Source organism: Bidens hawaiensis, unplaced genomic scaffold (genome assembly GCF_021521415.1).
Source record: "Bidens hawaiensis isolate Kalapana, Puna unplaced genomic scaffold, B.hawaiensis_p1.1 tig00027528_1, whole genome shotgun sequence".
Taxonomy (NCBI): Eukaryota; Viridiplantae; Streptophyta; class Magnoliopsida; order Asterales; family Asteraceae; genus Bidens; species Bidens hawaiensis.
In genome coordinates, this window is record NW_027494452.1 from 286,706 (window position 1) to 291,755 (window position 5,050).

General features: G+C 35.1%; 1 pseudogene; it reads left to right on the forward strand.

Moving 5' to 3' along the window:
- Nucleotides 1-1,630: 1,630 nt before the first annotated feature.
- Nucleotides 1,631-2,617, forward strand: LOC143575511 (basic leucine zipper 43 pseudogene; annotated as a pseudogene).
- Nucleotides 2,618-5,050: the final 2,433 nt, after the last annotated feature.

Here is a 5,050-nt window from a genome sequence, read left to right on the forward strand (position 1 = left end):
TTTACCCCTAGTGATATGTAGCAATATAATTCAATAGCAAAGTTGTTGAGAAGCAAGTTGTGTAATGTAGTAACTTATTTCTAGGCTAGGTGCCGGCATGAATTTGCCAGCGATGGAGAGTTAGGGAGGTGGGGTGGTTCGGGTACGTAGTGGCATTATGATTTATGACCCACTCGTCTAAATTGGTATTTTCTTTTAAATTATTGCTTTGATATTAATAATAGTCCTGGCTTTGAAATGAGTGGTGTCACCACTTATGGTAATTCAAAGTAAAAGTTTGGTGACGATGTAGAGTTGTTTGAATCTTTGGTGATAGTTTTGAACTCGTTTTCATTCATTACCCTTCATAATCATGTGATTATCACCGGTCGTGCATTTCAATTTCTTTCTTAATTTTTTTCTGTTCCTTAGTGTTTAGAGTGAATTAGTTCATTCATAAACTAGTACTTTATAAATTACTTTTAAAGGGAGCATTCAGGAGAGGAATTCTACAGGGGCGAGGAGGGGTCCTGACCCTCCTGTTTTTTTACTTAAAACTTTTAAATGTAACCTATATGTTTTCAGACAGTTTGTGAAAACTTGCAGCAAGTTAGAGAGGAGAGTACTCTTTAAATGGGTTTCACTTCTCTACTTCTTCACTTTCTTTTTCCTAAACATAGGAGCACCATCTTATCCGTTGTAGCCTTAAGCGCATGAGATAGACGAGTTCTTCATGGGAGAATCAAAATATATTTTAAGTGACCCTTATTAAACACGAATCCTCAATCACAACTGGCAACAATTAGTCAATCATTTTGTATACAACTTTGTAGTAGTATATTTCCCATGAAATATGTTATTGTTATTATTATTTCATTATTTGTTTTAATAAAAATGTGGCCCATCTTCGTACAACTTTGAGCACAAAAAAGCCTATAAATAGTGCTTTTACCAACTTTTTTTTTCTTTTATTTGGATATTGATTATTGAGTACGTAAACGATGATGTGATTAAGAAATAATGTAAACTGTCTTCTTATGCGACCTAATACTAGTACGTAAAGCCTTACAAACTGTTTTGTTCATTAGGATGATGAGAGTTTGATCAATCGTTTCAAATTAAAAGACCAAAATAATAATCTAAAAGTTTATTGAAACAATACTTGTTGAGAATTCTATTAATTTATTTTACCGTTACTTCTTTCATGTGCACTGAAGGGGAAGTAAAGATTTGAGAAGAGACTGCAAGATCTTAAATTCGAATCTGATCTTAAATTCGAATCTAATCAGAACCGGCTTTTATCATATTGAACCTTCAAGGGTGGGTTCCCCAGAACAGGAGATAGTAAGGTTGGGCCTTATGCTGCCATCACAGCTGGCGTATGAGATTGTCGTTTGTCGATGGATTACCCCGAATAACTGGATTTTATTCAATGGTGGTTCAAAAATAATTATTCATAAGCAAAAATTAGGGGCTACTTACATAAAGTAGCTTTTTGTAACACATAGTAACACCATCCAATAACAAGAAGGATACACATCATACCCATTATAGAATATAAGTCATCATTATTGAAAAGCAATTTCATTCAAAATCAAATAATAAATTGACCACTTATGCCATCGTAAGCCAAAGACATTATTCGTGCTATTTGCTTCATATTGGCCACTTTTCACCTTCTATAAAGCCCTACCTCATCCATTCTATCCGCATTCTCTTAGTATGATCGTCCAACTAATGTTACCATCCATTATATCAATTTGTTGTAAACAAATTCAAGAGTGATGGCAGGAAATTACTATTTAGCTCATGAATATGAAGACCCTTCATATAACATCTCTACAAACTTCACTTCATTCCAAAACAATATGTCATCTTCTATCAATTTCCCAACAAATATACCTTATTATCATCAACCAAGTTTAAATCCTCAAATACCAATGGTAGCTCTCTGTCCACAATCTTCTTCTTTGAGTTACAATAACTCAAGCGCTTCAGACGAAGCGGATGAGAGCGTCCCGACGAGCATCAACGATGTAAGGCAGCAAAGGAGGATGATATCGAACCGGGAATCAGCTCGAAGGTCGCGGATGAGAAAATTGAAGCAGTTAGACGAGCTATGCGCCCATGTTCGGTGGCTCAGGAGCGAGAACCATGGGCTCATGGAGAAGTTGAACTTGTTCTTGGAGACTCATGCAAAGGTTATTCAAGAAAATGATAGGCTTAAGAAAGAAACCATGGAACTAAGGGAGTTGCTTGGTGAAGAACAACTAGCTACAACTTACACTACTTTGAGAGATCTTGACGATGATAATGAAGAGGTGTGTGTTCCTTCTTGCACCACTGTTCATCACAAGGCTCAATCCACTAATTAACACTCTTCTAATCTGTATCATTGAGTTGATGACCAAATGGGTGCCTTTGTTAACTAATTAACTAGGCTCAAATAAATAAAAAGGCCTTTGAATGATTGCATCATAATTTTGGATTATTTCTACGGGACTGAGATTAAGATCGGGTACATATGAAATTGACCTACAGTAGAAATAATGAAAAATATAATAGAATAATAATTACTACTCTAGTTGAATCAAAACTTTATAGTAATAATTAATAATTACTATAGTTTTATCATAATCACACTACTTATTTATATGTTTCTCATTTTCCTGTTTGTTGTTTGTGTTTGATCATAAAAAGTTTTTTTTTGTTTGGTTGTTTATTATTATCCGTAAATGGACCTTATATGAGCTTCTAAAATGTCTTTTAGACCATGACCAATGCCCCAGTTGGTTTTATACATGTGACCCGCTATCAGAAAAAGAAATTCGGATACTTGATCGATCCACTTACTTCTATTATGGTAATATTAGTCACTACTGTTGGAATTATGGTTCTTATTTATAGTGATAATTATATGTCTCATGATCACGGATACTTGAGATTTTTTTCTTATCTGAGTTTTTTAAGTACTTCCATGTTGGGATTAGTTACTAGTTTAAATTTGATACAAATTTTTGATATTTTATTTGTTCTATTTGGTGTGGATGCAACTATCAGTGATCGATTGTTTGACGTAACGAAGCATCCATCATGACCTTTTGAACACTCTAATTGAAAGAACCCACCTCGGATGTGGATAAGAGAAGCTATGTCATAAGCATATTCTTTTTAAATACGAAAATAAAGCTCCCTAAAAATGTATTCTCAATATATAATGTAATCTCTCATCGAACATTTTGATGATACATAGAGGACAAATAATTTTAACCAACATAAAGTATAATGAATTTTGATAAGCTTGAGATGCCTTGTGGTTTTATGCTCTAATCCATGAATCCATGCATCATTATATTATCTCCACGTTAAATGGAACAAAAGAATATTATAAAAAAATACATCCTTAGAAATTATTAGGTAAAAGATTTATATTTAACAATTGACGATGTCGTTTTAGACGAAGATCATTCATCTCTCGTTGCAACCTTGCTTTTATCTTCTGATCAGGCAAGGCACTCTCCCGTTTCATCAAAAACATAATCGGGAGCATACTTCTTTAAGTTTATATGACAACGAGCATCCAAAGTGACATGAGACGAAATTGGTTCCGGCCAAAGTAGATGTTGTTTTGGACCGTTTGGACAGTCGAGGATGAGGGAGCGAGATAGCCGTCCACTTTAATGAATTTACGCATTCTTGCCGCCCGCTTTAATGAATTTACGCATTCCCGCCAAGCATCCAACACTTCTGATCAAAGTAAACTACATTTTAATTAAAAACTAGGATTTAGGACCCCGCGCTTCGCGACGGGGCCATTAAACCGAACAAAAAAACATGCGTTAATGGTTAAACCACGAACGTGTTATGAGTCGATGCGAAATCAGCATGCATCGAGTTACGACATCGAAAGTGTACAAAAGAAATAAACTTGTAAACGCAAAATACAACAAACTATCCAGAACATTACAGTAGGGAACCGATGCAAATTCAGATAGTAGTATCGGTAGTACCAACACAAATTGGTAAACATGAATTAGTAAGCCAAAAAACCAAATATCAAAAGTATGATATCAAACGTCGAAACACGGATATAAAAAGGGAAAATTCCTAAAATAGCCCATTCATAGAATGTGTTTCCAAGTTTATACCTACTAATTCAAGTTTCTAACTTTGTCCCTTTGTTATCTCGTCGCCGACGACATGATAGCGAACACCGACGATGCGTTACTGAAACAAATAGGATAACGACACGTGGCCGAAATCTGTGCTGACAATGCGTTATGTTGCTAACGTAGGGTAGCGGCGATGCGTTATGTTGGTAACGTAGAGTAGCAGCGATGCGTTATCACTAACGCATCGTGGAACCCTTGTGTTGTCATAACAAGGTAACAGCAACATAACGCATCGCCACTACCCTACGTTAGCATGATAACGCATCGTCAACCCTATGTTATACGTAACGTAGGGTAGCAGCGATGCGTTATGTTGCTAACGTAACGTAGGGTAGCAGCGATGCGTTATGTTGCTAACGTAGGCTGCTCTCAGCGATGCGTTATCCACTAACGCATCGTCGACGACCTATTCCGGCCAGATTTCGGCCACGTGTCGTTATCCTATTTGTTTCAGTAACACATCGTTGGTATTCGCTATCATGTCGTCGGCGACGAGATAACAAAGGGACAAAGTTGAAAACTTGAATTATTGAGAATAATTTTGGAAACACATTCTTTAAATGGGTTATTTTGGGATTTTCACATATAAAAACATGTGACGATGGGATAATTGTAAATCATAAAAAAAAAAGTTTCGGTTATTTTAAAGACCAACCATAACATATACGAAAGCAAAGTTTAAAGTTTTAACCGACAAGTAAAACATGTATAACCGACATTTGCCCACGTTTAATGTTTGCCAAATTTATATACATTATTTTTAAAAGTAAAAAAAAAGATGAATAGTAAATATGTGAGGAGGGAATAAATTCCCCTTTTAATATATATATATATATATATATATATATATATATATATATATATATATGATAGTTAAGAAAGTAAATCAAATAAATCTA